The following is a 19,767-nucleotide window of genomic DNA, read 5'->3' as shown; positions in this document are numbered from 1 at the left end:
TTGCCACAGATCAAAAGTTTTATATATATAACACATTACATTGATCTTTATATGAATTATGTTAACACATCCTATGGATATATAAATTCGTCAAGTAATTATGTTACTAAATAGAAAAGCTTTATTTCTGGTTTAAAGTTAAGAATTGTTTAAACATGTTAGATTTTTTTTAAGACCCTTGAAACTTGCAGTTGCTTCAAAGTGTATTCTCTTACCTCAAAAACACTACATTATTTTATAAACTCAAGTGTTAGTACATTTGCACAACAAAGAAAAATGCATCATTCGACTGTTGCTACCTCTATTGCTGAAAATGTATTTCAGTGTATAAGACCGAGAGCTTATATTACTTTAAAATATCTTAATGTAAGAACCACTTGTTGCTGGTCTACTGCTATTACTGTGAATGTATTTTAATTTGAAATAGCAACTTGTTCCATATCTATTGCTACTGAGAATGTTTTTCAATGTTACTGTTACTACATTTGTTAGTATGAAATATTAACTGTTGCTACTACAACCAAGATTTGTGTAAGGTTAGCATTACCGACATATTTTCTCACAAATACAACATAGTGTTCTCACATCTGAGCCATGTTAACCAAGGTAATATATTCTAGATGAATAGCATTAAAGTTCATTAAATTTTTTGTTCTGATTTCAGTAAACATTGTGGTAAGAAAAACTGTAATAAAACTTTGTGCTTATAAATGTGTTGATAATGTATATCTACTTATCAAGGTTTCCATGACATAGCTAGACAAATTTGTACACGAGACCTCACTCTGGAAAAAACTTTCACTAAAAACAAACCACACTGAATGGATTTAGATATCAGAATCATTAACCAAACATTTAAGTTTAAAGTTTTCAATGATAAGGACACCTTCACAAAGTTTTCATTTCCAAATGCAAATATTTCAAATAAATTATATAGTGTTTAATACTCAAAGCTGCTTAGATACAACAGAATTTGTTTACCATAACAAATGCTAGTTGGCATTAGAACTTTGCAAGATGACAATAAGAAAACTCTATCTTAACACTCAGTCTTTATTAAATAATATATAAGTAACATTTTGCAAGTTCACATTTTATTATAGATCAGGAAACATTTCAAGAACAGATGAAATCATCTAAAGATAAGATAATAAATATTAAATTTTTCAAAAACCTGAGATATTTTGAAAACAAAGTTCATGAAACAAATTGACAAATACATGTATTAAAATAAGGGAAGCTTTAAAGTCATAACAGTATTTCAAGTTGTGTAATTTAAGCTCAATTATTAACAGCTTGAGCCATTAAAAAAGTTACTTTAAATACTTAACTATGCTACTATTCATCTGTACTTGACACTTACTGATAAAGCAATGAGATCTAACTTGGAATTTTGAGTAAAATAATAATATACTGACCAAACATTTTTAAATATTGATTTTGTAATATATAAAGTACATCTGATAGAAAAGTTACAGAAAGTTTTAAAAAACGTGAATGTAGTTGTGAAAACACAAAAGTTTAATTTGCCTTCATAACATCCATACCATAAACACAGGGTAAATTATTTGTGATGGTGGCAGTAAAATTAAACATTATTGTAAAACAAATAATTGATAAATAAAATTTATCAAAACTAAAAAGTAATGTAAATGTATGAAACAATTTATTGAAAACTGCATTGGTACTTTTCTGGACAATGCTTATACCTTATATGCATATATAATTAAAAGCTTATCAAAGTTTTTAAAACGTCTAATGTTGGATCATAGAACAGCATTAAAAGTTTATATACTTATGGTATTACATATGGTAAAATTTAGCCATAACTGAGTTAAAGAAAAAAATGTACACAAGTTACAGAGTTAATTTATTTCTTTTATAGAATATGGGCTGTATTTAAAGGCTTGATTAATATTAGGTTTAAGACAAGTGGGCTTACAGATTTTGGTGCCTACAGTTAGAAGTATTTTAAAGTGTTTTAGAAATCCTGTATTTGAAGAAGTACATTTGACTGGAAATATTTTGCAGGTCTCTACTTGTATTCAAAATAAAGTGTTCATTATGTAAAATTAAGATAAAAATAAAAAAAAAGGCTTAACAAAATGAAGACATTAAAGTAACCTGAATTTAGTAGGTGGAAAGTAGGCTTATAAGTGTTGTCAACAAGGCTATATCAAGGGTAGTACGAATAATGTGCTGACCTGTAGGGAGTGTGAGTTTACACATTTGAAAGCAAGGTAGAGTAGGTGTACAATGAATCACAGATTTAGATTTTTTTTCAGAGAAAGTAGTTGTGTTTTCGTTTTCTGCAACTAACAATAATTCAGCTTATTGTATTTTATTTAACATTCCTTCTCAGGACTATTGATCAAACTTTTATTTTAAGTATTTAAATTTAAATAACCTGTTCCAGAACAAGTTTTAAACCTGCTACAACACCTGTATATGACGTTTAAGGAACTTTAATTGTCACAAAGTGCTACCTACAATGAAGACACAGACCATGGCTACATGATCTACCTAAGAGCTGCTGACTTCTTCAAAGAGGTTTCAGTTATTAATGTGGATGCCCAGGATTGCTGTTCACATACCTAACATGAATTAGTGGGTTCATAACAATTAACCAGCAATTCTGATAATGATTTTATACCAAGTGAACCCATCTAGTCAGCATCCAGTCACAACCAAACCATAACTCAACTCATATAATCTGTTTTAGTTGCTGTTAACAACGCACCCACGATGCCAACTGCCATAGTAGCTAGTGGCATCCTAGGTGCCTTTCATCAACCTGACATCACCAAGGGGCTCTGCTGACTTTTCCTTTGAACTATGTTCACCCACCTATGTCACTTGCTTAAAGGTGGTGTCATAATCAAGTGCCAACATCCAAGAGGCTATGTCATGATCCTCAAGCTCTGATTTGCTTCTGCCTTCACTGGAGATAAGCTCTCTTTCCATATTGCAGGTGATTGCCTACCTGGAAGAGACATAGTTATCAAAACACTGAAGCCCTCATGACTGAATGAGTCAAATCAATCAGAATTGGACTTCCTACCCCACTCATCAAGTTTTACATTACTGACAACAAGAAAACCAAAAATATCATCACTATCAAGTGATACTTTTCTTCCTCCATCAGCAAGAGGAAGCAATTAAGGAGCATAGACCCAAGGTTATTCAGTGTTCCAAGTTTCAAGGGAACACAAAGACAGACACTATTGTGTCTGCTACAGTGGATCCCACTCTGTAACAAACTGTACTAACTGAGGAGGCCTTAGATTCCAGTGATAGAGGCTCTTCATGCTTGCCACAGCAGCAACCAACAACCATATGAAGTTCCTTCGGTTCCAGGAACCAGAAGTAGTGCAGTCAACCAGCCAGAAGCATTCAAGACAAGTACACATTACTCAACATAAAATGATAATAAGTAAACCTGTACCATCAGAACCACCATTTGAGGTCAAAGGCTTCTACAGTGTCTTCATCACTGACATAATCAGGACCATTCAGAGGAACAAATCCACAAAGGACCTCACATATCTTGCCACAGATATTTGTGCTACTGCTTCTTATTACTTTGAACCTCATAAAGTTGGTAAACCCATTCTCAGGATGCAGTTTTGGACAACATAGTGCACGTCAACACATTAAAAGGCAAGCCTTTCATGTTTACTTTATTTTAATCATAATGGTTACTTTATTACAAATTAATATACATGGCAGGTTTTTTAAATGAAAAACTTTGAAATATATCAATTGATGCAGATATAAATATCAGTGAAATTTTGCTTAATGAAATTAGTAATGTTAATTATCTAGATTATAAAATTATCTATAAACCAAAATCCAATACCAGTAGCAAAATAAAGATATTAAGATTACATTCCCTCACTTATACTTACCTGATGATAATAAAATAATTTTATGCCAACTTCATTTCCCCAACTCACCTTCAATAATTTCAGTCAACTTATATGTTTCTCTTACTTCCCAACCAAATGTTGATAGGCTACAAGTCATATACAACCACAACCTAATTACAAATATCACTAGTGACTTAAACTCTAAACTTACCAATTTTAATTGTCACATCACTAATGCTAACAGAAGAGTAGTGTACAAATTTGCACAGGATAGCAATCTTGTCACCATTAATGCAAACGATATGACACATACACAAACACATGCTGATGGCTCTCAGATAATTCTAGAGTATAATAATCGTTTTCACAACATTAGATAACCACAAACTTTCAAGTACATAATAACATTGGCAGGGACCATAAACCTATCTCTTTCATCATGTACCTAGATTGCAGTAGCATTCACCACCAGCAAAAGTAATCTGTGATTACTCTCGTACCAATTAGATATCCCTTAACAATAACATTATTAAACACTTAGACACACTGCTGCTTACTACACAGAAATAAATAAGTATATTAATGAAATCACCAATGCAGTCACAGAAGTAATTAAGGAGAATATCCCAAGCAAAACAATAAGCCTAACACTAAAGCATGGAAAACCCACCAATTAATTCCATGCAGGATACAAATTAAACAAGATTTTGTCTGTTCTTATGATCCAATGTTCAAACAATTAATTAATGACAAAAACTACTGCACCAAAAATCTTAAATAAAAACAGCAATACAACAGTTGCAAAAGATTCTGTAATTCCACAGATAATTCTCAACCAAACCCCACATTATTTTGGAGGAAATTCAAATCAGTCACCAATACTAAGAGTAATATTACTTTAATACAAAATAAAGTGACAGCTATGACCAATGACAAAAAACTGAATTATTTCTCCAGTATTTTAAAAACACCTTCATAACACTTAATACTGCCTCTTTTGACTCATAACACTTTACCATGTAAACAGCTACATAACTAATAATCCTAGCATTTTCATGCCTATTTTCTCTGTGATATTATTCAAAATAATCACCCCTATAGCTTATAGAGAAAAGTGAAAACTATGTGAACAATGCTCTTCAACAAAGCCCTCAAATTTGTGACCAACCTCAAAACAGCAGGGAATAGCCTGACTTTCAGTATGAAGGTTCCTGTGGATGAAGATGTGATGCTTTTTGACACATCTGATGTAGGGAACGTTGCTGCATAGTTTTTAGTTTATTCCTAAAAAGGTTAGAAGCTGGACAGTCACAGTAAATATTGGACTGCCCCAATAAAACCTAAATAACTGTGGATGTACCAGCATTGGTGAATGAGAGGTCAGCAGAATTGATCCTACTGGCAAAACCTACTATACAGGTGACACAACAGCCAATAGGAACATCCTTGATGCTTATCTTAGCCTTTATGAAGCATAAATTATTTTGGTATTCGAGGCAACACATTTATTTTCCTTTTCAATATCCAATCTGAGCATGCACAACCAATACCAAGGAAATACCACCACAAGCATGTCAACTTTCAGGGGAAACACTATATACCAAAGTTAAAAAAACAAGAAAACAGTGATTAGTGTCTATTAAAGTAGTTGGTTTATGGGCAGGGAAAATAATGAACGAGTTCACCCACAACCACTGCTCAATTCACCAACAAGAGTAACTTAGAATACTAATTAAAAGCATGTTACTATTCCTGTGAGAGAACCAGAGGAGAAGGTACATAATCTGTAATTGACCACATGTTTACTTTAGTAGTGAATAAAAGTTAAAGTTAGTAACTTGCTTGAGCAATGCTATATTCCAATCCTAAGAATCATAGACAATAACAAACATTAGTTTACTCTAAGAGTGTAAAATGTATAATACAGCTGGGAGCTGTGGTACTCACCACCTTATAAAGGTGATAGTGTAATAGGCCACATTTGCAAGTAATACTAACAAAAAATATAAACATACTCTTTAATAAAGAGAAGATATACATATCAAGTCAACAATGATACTTACTACATATTAGATGAAACTTTTAATAACAGATAGAATATACATGAAGTTACCATATGACAATGATAGTACACATGAAAATAAGGCCATTCAACATTAAAATCCAGTGTACATAAATAAAAACTCTTTAGAAGTCAGCTTTTAACTAGACATAATTATATGTTCTGCATCAATAGTTAAACTTTGAATATTTACAATACAAGGTACACATTCATAAACATAATGATTTCATGGACTATATACAAATTAGTAAGAGAGTATAATGCAGTTCTCCTAATATATCATTGACAGCAACCTCACCAGTGCAATTATAGACTTTCTGTATACTATGGTGATCTTACAGACGATCTCCTTGGCTCTGATGAAAGTTACCCATGTTCATGCTAGATCTTTGCAGAGTTGATGCTGATTTTTAAAATTCTACTGATGAATTTTATTACTTTTAACACATAAATTCCCTTGTGATTATATGTTGCAGCTATATTTATTGAAGAAGCTCTAATAACCTGCCCAACCAAAACAGGAAACTTAATGAGTCTTGGGACAGGACTGCATACAAGCCAGGGGAGTAAGACACAACAAAATGCCAACTGAATGGATGTCACAGCCCATGCTTTCTGAGCCATTGTGTGGTTTTTCCCAACACAATGCATGGACTACACTTTGTAATCACTACTCGATGATACAGCTGGGATGGTCATTGTTCACGCTTCCAATGACTTAGCAACCTTTGCTTTCTGAGCTTCCAAGTGATTATGTGTGATACAGCATATTAAACTACACTGTAAATGTACCATGCATGAAATAGTTGGACAGTTGATTGGTTGGGAGACCAACAACAAAAAGTGGTGTTGCTCCTCCATTTTTTTTCTTACTCCTAAGTGGTACTCCATATGAAGATTGCCACTTTTAACTTAGAGTAGCAGAAATTTATCTAAATATGATAAAGAACCTATGAGAGAGAGAGAAAAGCTTTATTTGGAGTGTACTGCTTCTATACTAAACAAGGTTTTATGTTCCCTAACAAGTGTGTTGAAGGTTCAAGGCAGTGGTAAAACAAAAAACTACAGATGGAAGGTTGTTAGTGGATTGTAACTGTCAGAAAACAGCTTACCAAAGTAGTCCATATGTTCTATATGGTAATGGTACATGTATCTGAAATCAATTGCCACAAGTTACTAATGTTTGTGGCTGTAATTAAAGTTGGATTTTTATGTATATGGAAATATGCTTTTGCAAATTTGTGCATTTGAGAGGTGTGGCACGTGTATGAAATTTTATACAAAATAAATCAATTATGTGTATTGTTGATCACAAGGAGATTGAATCTATTAGAGTTTCTATTCTTGGATATAAAAGGAAAGGTCATTTAGTAAGAATTTATTACAGACAACTAAGTGATACTGACAAAATTAGTGAGAAACTTGACAATGAGATTAAGATTTCAGCTGTTGATGAAACCATAATTATAGGTGATTATAATTTCAGGCATATAGACTGGGAAGTGTGAGAGTCAAATCACATAGGGAAAAGGGTTTTGAAACTGTTCAGGTTGGCTTTCTTTATCAATTAGCAAAGGAACCTATTAGAAATAACACCATTTTAGCTTTATTGTTAAGTTCAAATATAGAAATGATTAAAAGGGTGGAAACTGGGGAGTATCTGGATTCAAGTGATCATTCATTTATTAGGCTCGAAGTTTTGCTGCATATGGAGATAAGGAACAATAACATTTTATTGCATTTTTAAAGTTCATCATACTATAATAGAACTCTTGCTTATGTGATACTGGAAAAGTTTATTACATGATTTGCAAATCCCAGATATGTGAAATTTTTTATCCTGTGTGCCTGTAGATTTGCAATAGGAGTCATGATTTTCCTGTTTCCATCATATAAAACTTTTTTTTTCTCTCCATTCTCTGGATGCAGATATGATGTCATGAATGGTGCTAATGCATAAGATTCATCTATATAAATATAGTAGTACTGTTTTTTACATGTCCATGTAAATATTTTGCAGGCTGTGGATGGAGGTTCATTAGGTCTATGGGGAAATACACACAAATTTACAGATTCACATTTTGTGTTTTGCTGTTTTTATGGGGATTTTGTTTGTTTTTTTCATGTCCTAAGACAACCTTTCATTAATAATGAATTTAGATAACTTTTGTTCAGGCTATGGGTACTTGAGATAGTCATATTAATGTATCAACTAACAAAGCCACTAAAATGTTATTACTATTAAAAATAAAAAAAATATGAAGTTAGTCAAAAGATGTTAACCTGAAATCTTATATTGAAATTTATAAAACTGTTGCTTAATTTTCAAAAAGAATATTAGAAACAACAGAGAACCATTTATCACACAGTGCTGTATTTTAGGGAAGGTTAGTAATTGTGAAGTTTAAGTATAGGGAATAATAGGTTACCTATTGTTTTTCATTATTTATGCCTTGCAATCACATCCTAAAAATATTTCTAAAATTACCAAATACAGTATATAAACAACTGAGCAATTCTTGTGAGAATTTTGATGTCTTCCCTAATTATTAGGGTCGACAACTATGGGGCTGCATTGTTCTTTATTACCTACATCTATATTTCTAATTCATACTTTCCTTATTTTCCATTTTGTAAAGTCATTAAATCGAATCTCTGCCAGACGTTCACTCTTAAACCTTCAATTCTGCCCATCCTTCACATCCAATTACATGTTAAAAGCAACATTTCATCGGTTTCCTAGAAATGTCTAACAGTTTTCATTTTATCTTTGATGTTCTAATAATTCCACATCAGCTATAAATCAATGCAGCTGATTGTCATCATTCACCTACACCACACGTCACACTCTTCTTGTTTTGTGACAATGCAGAACCAATAGGTTTTTCTTGGATATTTAAAAATATGAATTAACTTTGTATGTGATAACAATCCATCATAAATGAGACAATAGAGCAAATATTTCTAATAGCATTAGTCCTCTGTAATTGTCTTTAAGTGTTGGAGTTCTTTATTTAAAAGACCATGGGAATGAATTTTTCATAGGACAGAAAAATTATTATGACTACATTTCCAGTTCTGGAATATATTAACTGGCCACACATAAATGTAAATATTTTATAATATAATAATTTTTAATATAGTTTATTTTCACTGAACATTAATTCCTCTTAATTCTGTGTCACTTATATATGTCTTATATACAGATCACAAATGAACAATACATGTTTTTGTCTTTATAAATTATCTTATATGTTGTCTTAAATTAAAGCCTTTTCACAATAACATACTTTCCCACAGACTTCACAAATGTACAAGTCATTACTAGTGTGAAAGTTTTGATGTTTTCTCAAACTACTTCCACTTCTGAATTTCTCACTAAACTCATTATAACTGTATTCATCCTCTATACTGTGTGTACCCTGATGCATTCTTAAGCTATCTACTCTTGTGTGTTTTCTACCACAGACATCACAACTGTATTTTCCTTCTATATTATGTGACAAATGATGTAATCTCAAATTATTTACACTTATGAATATTCTGTCACAAATATCACATTTGTATGGTATTTCTCCTGTATGGATCATTTCATGTATATTTATGGTATCTTGTCTTGAAAACTTTTCACCACAATGAACACAACTATATAGTTCCTCCCGAGTATGAATACTATGATAGCTTTTTAAGTCAATTTTTTTTTGAATTTGTTACCACATTCATTACAACTATATTTTTATCTCTACACTATGTGCAAACTGGTGTTTTGTCAAGCTATGAGCAATTTTAAATTTTTGACCACAAACATCACACATGTATGGTTTTTCTCCAGTGTGGATCATTTTATGAACATTTAGGGTGTCTCTTCTTGAAAATTGTTTGCCACACCAATCACATGGATGTGATTCTCTCCAGTATGGATCCTATGATGTAACTTAAGGGTATTTATTGCTTTGAATTTTTTGCCACATACATTACATCTGGGCTTTTCCTATGTATTGTGTGTACTCTAACGTTTTCTCAAGTTATTCATTACTCTGAATTTTCTGCCATAAACATCACATCTATATGGTTTTTTATCCTGTATGGATCATTTTAGGTACTAAATGGTATAGTAGTTCTAAAACTTTTTACCAATCAAACCACAAGTGTATGGTTTTACTCCAGTATGGATTATCTGGTGTAAGTTAAGGTTTCTTAATGTTGTGAGGTTTCTACCACATACATCACAACTGTATTTTTTTTCTACATAGCATATCCTATGATGTTTAGTTAAATCATTTTTATTTTTAAACCTTTTATCACACACACCACAACTGTGCATTTCCTCCATATTGTGTTGTGTTGAATTATTTCTGTCTTTTATCACATATATAACAACTGCATGGTTCACCTCTAATATGGATATGATGATAATTTCTCAACTCAGTTTCTTTTATAAATTTTTCACCACACTCACTGCAATTGTCTATTTTTTCTCCACTATGAATTATTTGATTTTTATACTGAACATTTTTCCACAACTACTATTCTGCTGTTTTTCTCTGCTATGAGTGGTCTGATGGAATCGTAAAGTTGATTTAAGTGCATATTTTTTTAAACATATGTTACATTTGTATGTTTTTTCTCCATTGTGAATAACCAAATGTTGTTTAAAATATTTGACCATTGTGAATATTTTACCACAACCATATTTTTCTCCATGTTGTGTGTCCTCTGATGTTTTAAATAATTCATTCTTTTAAATGTTCACACATATTACAACTGTATGGTTCATCTTCAGCATAGATGCTATGGTGGTTTATCAAGTAACTTTTGTTAAATGTATCAGAACTATTCTTTTTATCTAATCCATGGATCAACTTTTGACTATGTATATTTGTATCAAGTTCAAATTTTTATCCAAGTCATTATTTCTGTAATGTTCTCCTTCAAGGAAACAAGATTTCTCAGCCAAATTACCATGATGGGTATGTTTATGATCAGCAGTTTCTACGTCTTGCATCACATTAAGCTGCTTTTCACTGTACTTGTTAATGTGTCTTGATATCTAAAGTCAAAACAGAAGTAAATGTATATCTGTTGATCTGTTACAATATTTGATATTCTTTGAGAAAAAAAACTTTATTTCTAATATTTAAATAATTAAACTTTCAAGATTTTCTTTTACATATCCTAATATTCCCTAAAACTAATGATGTTATCAAAAGAAAAAGGAAAACTATCCAAATATACTCAATCATAAAGTAGATGAAAACTAGTTGTTTTTTTAAACATTTACACAAATGTTCAACATTTTTCTACCTGGAACAACTCATGTTCTAGAATGAAATCAATCTAAAGACATTCATAATAATTCTGTATGAAATTTCATTTAGCAACTACTTAAAACTTTGATGAAGGACCATAAATAATTTCATCTGCAAAATATTTCCATCACGTTTTTGAGAAAAGATAAAAGTCTCTTACACTGCTTTAAAAATATTTCAGAACTTCCACTCTTATCAGAGGTTTACATTATTATAACAAAGAAAAGACTAAGGTTGATTACATTATAATAAAATAAATTTAAAACCTCATCCAATAATCACAGTCTAAGTAGTTTCATCAGTTTGTGTTCCATCTGACAATTATGTGGCTTGACAATATTCCTATAGTACAGTTTCTAATGCAAAAAGACTTCACTAAATAATTATAATGTACAAAGCATAGAATTTTACCCAGTTTGGTTTTCATAAACATTCTAGTGTACAGTAAAAGTATTTCTCAGAGCCTGTTTCATCAGTCTATTCATATAAAACTCCATAGGTATTGCATTCAACACCTTGAACAGTGTCTTTATACTGTACAGCATAAATGTATAAATACTCACTCCTTTATAATTAGTTCTATGACAGTAAGCATTATCTTAGTGATCCTTCACTCTGTTAACATCATTTATAGATGGAGATATTTCATTATTAAGTGTTGTACTGTTGCCTGGGGCAAAATACCTTAATGTTTATGAATTTTAGCATGTTATGAGGTGTTGCATTTTCATACAATAACTAAGATATGACTTGTAACAGGTCCCTTTCCAGATTATACTGGTGCTCCAAGATGATCCATATTGCTTTGTTTTCCAATTAACTTATGCACAAGGACAATTCTTTGAAAATTCTAAATACCTTTTCTTAACAAGTATTTATGATCTGAGTGTATGAATATTTTGAGTAACAAGAGGCTTTTATAAACCTTTTCAAAACGTGATCAATTTTTGGTGGAATCACACAATTTACAAAATGTAATTCTATTTGTTTGTTGCTTTTCATGCAGAGCTACTTGAGGGTTATCTGTAATAGTCATCCCTATATTTGAAGCGAAAGATTAAAGTTCTGATACTTGCTATTCCAACTTCAGCACGTAAATAACCATGTGACTTGGTTATTTGCATATTCAAAATTATCTTAATATAATGTAGTCAGCTCTCTATAAAATATGGTATGTTATGTTAGTTTTCATGTCAGTAAAAGTGATTCCAAGTTGTTATTCCATCTACAGCTATGATTTACAATTTCCAGTTCATTCATGCATTAACTAGTTAAATATCTTATTTTTGTAACTGTTTCAATTCCTCCACAAATTGTATTGCTCAAATATTTTGATAAATTATAAAGTACAGAATAAACACTTTTCTTCTGTTAAAGACAACTTTGAAATCCATGACTATATGAATTTGGCATTATCATAAATAATAAAAACATTCTAGTGTTATTTACCATTTTTAGTTCTATTTTTTGTTACAGAAATAATGCTGCAAAAAATACAAATATTCAAACAAAATCATTATACAGAAAAATGGGTTAAAAACGGTAAAATTAGTTTTTATCACCTTAATTGTATTTGAATATGTAAAGAAGAATTAAAACACCATCAATAATTTTCTGTTGACCCTAACGATCTTAAAGTAACAAAATTGTTTTTTCTACATATTCCAGTGATATACTATTTCAACATATATATCAGAACACTTGTCAACATTTTTGTAAATGAAGAATATATTTTCAATGATATTTATCTCTCCCTATCCTTATAGATTTTACTTGACCAACAATAATGAGTGACATAGGTTCAACCTATTCTCAATACACCATTGTCTCAGTACCACTGACAAGTGCATCTTTTGGACAAAACAAAAACTGAGATAGATTCATGGCAACCTTAGAAATTAAATTCTGATGCTGTGCAAAAAACAGCATAAACTTTATGTCAGAAGCCTCAGCTTCTGGATAGTCAGGTTATCATATCAGATCATGGCTGACTAAAAAGAGAGAACCTAGAAAGGAGTGGAAGAGTTGGACACACTGGAAGGGACCACAGGTGCAGAAACCAAGGTGTAGTAGCCAATCTGATGCTATCAACAGAACCTGATAATTGGTTGGAACAAGCCATATTTAATACCCTGGGTAACATATTAAGTGTAAATAAGACTTAGAATTGTAACCTCAACCAGTTCTGGTGGAATACATCTACTGCAAAAGCCCAAATACAAGTTACTGGAGATCAAACTGCCAGTAGTTGGGTGATCCAATGAGAGGCCAACCCACCCATTAGACTTGCAAAATGAGAGCCAATTGAACAAAACATCACAATGCAATACCTATTATGACAGGAGAATCTGTGTGGATTAAGTCAATTGACCTCCTTCCACAGCATCACCCATAAAACATGACAAGCTAGAAGGGTGATAAAATAGGAATAGTCCTGAGGAGGAGGTTTAATTATTGAAAACAGGAAGCCCTAGACCATGCGTCTCCTTGATGAGACACACAAGACACCATTATGGAATTGTCAAACTGAAGCCTGACAATTTACATTCTAATAAGCCCAGACCATGATGATCTGTCTGTTGAAGAGCATGAAGGATAAAAATATTGTGTAGGAACTCCACTTTATTTATGCATGGACCTGGGAATTCCTGACTGTTGGAATATGATACCCATTCCTGAAGAGATGGAACTTTGGACAAGGTGACTGTAAAGAAATCTATATCGTGCTAGTGTACTAATTTACCAACCCCTGGAGTCATATGATATTTACGATCTCTTGTTTGCATAAAGACCAATAACAGGATTGCTCATGTTCTTGTCCCAAAGATACAAGCGATCTGAGTGATGCCCACAATCTCAGAAAAGAAAGAACCATCCATGCCGTTGGGAAAGGAGAGGTAAGAGTGTGGTCTCCTATTCTACAGTGTTCAGCTGGATAGGAGTCAGCCAAATCAAACTGAGAGATGAACTGGAAATTACAAAATATCCAGACTGGTAACATCTTGAATTCTAGCAAAATATATGTTTCAGCTCTGAAAGGGAAACATACCTGAAAGAAGAATCAGGATGTGGAGGTCTGACAAGTAAAAAGATGACACCAGCAGTAACCAGTCAACCATGGAATGGTGAGAGCACAGTATAAGAAAATGAAGGGGATGAGGAGAAGAACTCTTTGTTTTGGTGAGATTCAAGGTAAAAACCTAAGGCTGCACAACAAATGTTTATAGTTATGGGACTCCACTGCTATGTCAAAGTGAAGATAGGAACTGACTACACTCAACTAAGACATCTACAATGATAGTAAACAAATCAACACATATTGGAGAATGAGTAACTTGTGATACTTGAAGAATCTAGGCATTGGTATAGACAAAAAAGATTGATGACTTATCACCAATTTCCTCTTTGCATAGGTCCAACAACTGACAGGAATGAAACTTTCACAGATTCACAATCATATATTTTTGGAGAAAAAAAGGAAAGAAATAGTGAGTCATACTGTTTAATGCTAGAAAAATATAGTAAGAAATTCCAAACATCTTCATTTCAAATACTAAGTGATATAAATCTGAACCAATTTTCTCTGCTTCTGCTACATGAAAAAGTATGTGAAACTAACATAAATTTAAATAAATCAATCTCATTGTCTCCTCCAATTAAAAACATACATGAAAATCCAAAAAGAAGATTACATATATATAACACAGTTTGATGGTGTGTTTCAGTTCTGACTTTGAATTACATTTTGAGTAAAGCAAATGTCTTATTGATTAAAATTATACATGGTAAAAGCCACTAAACATGGAATTATCATTATTTTCAGTGATTCATGAAAATATAAAATACAAATTGGGAACTAAAACTGGAAAGCTACTTACATATATTTTTCTTTTAGATTTTCCTTAAACAATTGACACATGCAGTAACACAAATCTGGTTTCTGGAGTTACCCATTTTGATAATAACTAAATTCATTCACAACTAACATATCAGAACAGAAGGTGTTTGTATCATTAAATATTTTGTTTATCACTAATTTTATTATTATGATGTAGAATTTTAATCTTTAAGGTAATTCATAAACTAAATTAAGAAAATTAAGAGAAATATTTTTATCAGTTTTTCTTTTCTTATTATAACATTTCATTTGGCATCACACTTGACAATTAACCAAAATTCAAAGGCTTTTCTATTGGCTTTCAAATTTGAAAGATTCCTACTTGCATAAAATTGTATAAATATTTATTGGAAGTATTCTAATGTAACTCAAACAAGAAATTTATAATATTATCAGAGCTCAACATAAAATTTTAAAAACACTTTTATTTGAAACCTGTAATTTCAACTGCACATTATCTGTTTTGACATGAACAACAAGTAAAAGCTATTCTTTAACAAAGGTTTGATTCACTTATTTCCCCTGGTGGCCAAGGTATGATAAATACTTTTAATTATATTTGTATACTTCCATTTCTTCCAAAAAATAATTTAGTTTTTACAAACCCTCACAGACACTAATAGACAGTTTGAGATGCAGAAGTGCTCTTAATCTTTTATTTCTTTCATGTATAGCTGGGGAATAAACATTAAAACCAGATATTACATATTTCTACTATAGTTCATGTTCTACACATCTTTTACTAAAGTATAATTTGTTTTCCACAAAAACACTTATTCACAAGTTTCATTTGTTTATCTTTCATGTGAAACTTCATTTTCCCTCTGATGGCTGAATGTTCATTAAAAGAGTATGAAATACAAGAAGAATATATATGTTCATTCTCATTCTAAAATGTTTAAAAATTAATATAATTATTGTGCATGAAAAGGTTTTAAAATTCATTCAATGCTCTACATATATCACATTACTGTTATTAGTCCAGCTTATAACATTGGTTTAGTTGTTACCTTAATTAACACTTGTCAGAAATTATTAAAACATTTTCCCTTTCTCTGTCTTAAGACATAATTTTATATTATAGTGTATGAGAGAAAAATTCATTATGTACATAACTGTCTAATTGCATGAACAACACTGAAAATTAAGTATATCTTACTTCCCAATTCCAATATTTCATTTTCTTCCTTTATACAGGTTTCACTTTTTCCAGGTACCTTATCTTTATCTCCACATTCCTCTCGAGTTTGACTGAACACACTCACAATTTGGCCTTCTGAATCTCCTTTTAAAACTTCTGCCACCTTAAAGAATAAAAGTAACTTGTATGCAGTTCTGTAGATTAAACTCAGTACAATTAACTTCTTCATAATGGAGTAAATTTTAAATGGCCTTACTTTACTAATCAGTCATAAAAAATGTGAAACACTAGAATTGTATGTTTTTATATTTGAATTTTAAAATGAAATTCAAATCGATACCTGGTACCATAACTTACGGTTATTATTCCTGACTAATTGCAATGATAGAGACCTGAGTGATCTTTTTACTTTTTTCCTTCTGTGTAACTGTTGAAACTACAAGAACAGCAAAATGTTTTTCACATGTTAATATTACATGATTGTGTGTTTTTAACATTCTATTTGCATAATATCTTCAATTACATGAAGTTTCCACAACCAGCCAATTCCATATTTCATAACTTTGTTCTAAATGTTAGGAGGAGGGTGTATGATGTAGTTGAGGTAGTCTTTATTTGAATTTCATTTCAAAATAAAAATCACAGTAACAGGTCTTTCTTCTAATATGACCTATGGCTGGATTGGTTGGTTGGTTGGTTGGTTTGGTGTTTTACAGCACAAAGCAACTAGGCTGTCTGTGCCAAACATCCAGTAAAAAGTTAAAGCAAAATTATTAAAATTCATAAAAAAGAATCAAGGTAAAACAAAACAAAATTTAATTAAAACATAAATAGCATTAAATTCAATTTTTATATCTAGTCTACAGCAGTAAGAGAAAAACTACAGTAATACAAGTTGTAAAGGACTTTCTATAGCATACATTTGATTATCATAACTCACCAGGATGACTAACAAATAAGTTCAAACATCAGTGTTAAACACCTGAAGCTGGTATTTCCAGTTCTGCTTTCGAGTTATTTGATGTTACGGCCATTTTCTAATTTCAAGTTGAATTAGTTTTACTTTAATTCTTAAAAAGGAATCACATTGAAAAAAGTTCTAATTTATAAACTAAAAACTTAAATTGCATTAAAAAGATTAATGGCCTTTAAAAACTAAAAACATTTGTAAGGTGAACAGTGTCACCATCACCAATGACATTGTCTAATGTTATGGATAAACCTTGAGAGAAAACATGTTTAAAATGCTGCTGTCTTTGAGAGTCGTAACAACAGCAAGACAGTAAAATGTGGCTTATTGTGACCTGAGTGTCACACAGATGACACACTGGTGCATCAGTCCCAGATAAATGAAAACAATGAGTTAAAAAACTGTGACCAATGCATAGTATAGTTAAGACAAGCTCCTCTTTCTGATCCTTATGGAAACAAAATGGTCAAAGTCCAATAGAGAGCTTTATTTGGAAAAGCTTGTTTTCACATTGCTCATTCCAAGTTGTCTGCCAACTGGCACGGAGCAGAGCCTCAAATACAGGACCATAATCCATGTATGGAACAGGCACAACAGTGATAGTGCCAGAGTAGACAGATTTAGTTGTGGTGTAGGCAAGTCCATTCTCACAAATACCAACGTGGCTTGGTATCCAGAAAAACTGGATAGAAGTAGATGTTTTAGACAAATGGGCCAGTAAGTTTTGAATATTGGCAAGGACAGGGTGAGAACTAATGTGAAGCAATTCCAGGGCCAGTAGAGAACTAGGTAAGTCAGAATAAATAGTGAAATTTGAGTACTACTTAGCTTCTATGTGATCCAGAGCAAGAGAAATGGCATACAGTTCAGCAGTGAACACAAAACCTGTAGAGGGGATTCTGCACACAACCACCAAATCACAACAAACCATGGCAGAGCCAACACATTTGCCTGATTTTGAACCACCTGTATGAATAAGAATGGAAGGATAATTCGAAAGATGTTCAGCAAATAACAGATGGTACTTCCAATCGGGTGTATGAGGTTTTCTCAGATGACTTAAAGAAAGATTACATTTGTGGATTATAATAAGCCATGGTGGGGTGGGCTGATCAGTGGATACAGCAATGTTATCTAAGGACAGACCAAATTCATTAAACTGCACCTGGATATGAAGGCCAAAAGGAGCAATGGAAGATAGTCTGTTCTGAAAAAATAACCAGGAACTTATCATGCAATATAATGACAGACAATCTGCATTACACTTGTATGGACAGTCCTGCTGTATTTTCGACTGCACTGTGCTACCTATTTAGGTTCTCTCCAGAGAAACTTCCAAACCAGAAACCAGATATAGCAAGTGCCTTCCACGCTCCATTTAAAAACTGTGAGAGAGTGGGTGTGAGGGGAATTCCAACCGAGAAACTTTAAACAGGTCCCCAGGTGCCTGTGAGGTACTAATACTGATCTTGTAGCACACAATGCAAGGAATGCACAGAGGGATAAGAGACTCCAATGATGCTCAAGTTTCTCAAAAAAGATAGAATCTCTTACACAGGGAGGGAAGGTGTTGACACTTCCTTCTGAAATAAAAACTCCATGGCTTGCAGATGAAAAGGAAAAAAACTGGGCTCAAGATGCAAGATAAACACTCCCAGCAAAACAAAATAATGGGTGGGATGGATAGCAGACTTCTTAACCTTACACAAGCGGCTTCTCTGAGAAGATGTTGAGTGAAAATGGAAGACACTGAGAAGGATGGAGCCAGAAGAAGCCAGTCAGATATCCATAAAAGGACGGAAATTGAGCCTACTAAAATGTAGGAATTGAGCAAATGACCAGATCATCCAACAGAAAGAGTAAGGTGCTGATATCAACCTGAAAGGAAAACCTCAGAATTAATAAACATGACCCTCTTGGATGTAATGTAAACAATAATATGAAGCCAAAGCAATGGGGATGTGATGATAGGCATTGGACACATTGAATCTCATCACCCACAACCTTGGAAAAAAAGCCCATCTCAGATAGAGACAGAATCAAAATACAACATATCTGTGATAAAGTCTAAAAATGTACTGAATTACAGGTGCTTCAACATGCTGAGAACATGCCTGCAAAGACAGGGGAAGGGGACAGTCCAAGTCTTCTTCATCCTGACCCAGGTCCTCAAATAATGGCAGAATTGTTTGTAGACTGGGAGGTAATTAAGACCACATGAAAGAAGCCATCTCCTCATGAACTATGCTGAACATTTCTTCCAATGATAATGATGCACCTGCAGTCATTGTAATAATCTGTTAAATTCTAGTACCTTCAGTAGCCATTGTAGTCATAATTGTAAATCGTGAAATCAAAATACTGACTAACAGTAACTGAATGAGTAACATAATTCATGATCAAAGAAATTCATCTGAATAGTGGATTCCAAACAATACTTTGAATATGTTCAAAATGCACTAAAAAAATCAACAACAACAAAAGTTTGAAATCAAGCACTAGGTCTTAACACAGTTGT

This window comes from Tachypleus tridentatus, chromosome 8 (genome assembly GCF_004210375.1).
Source record: "Tachypleus tridentatus isolate NWPU-2018 chromosome 8, ASM421037v1, whole genome shotgun sequence".
Taxonomy (NCBI): Eukaryota; Metazoa; Arthropoda; class Merostomata; order Xiphosura; family Limulidae; genus Tachypleus; species Tachypleus tridentatus.
This window is presented reverse-complemented; position numbering follows the sequence as displayed.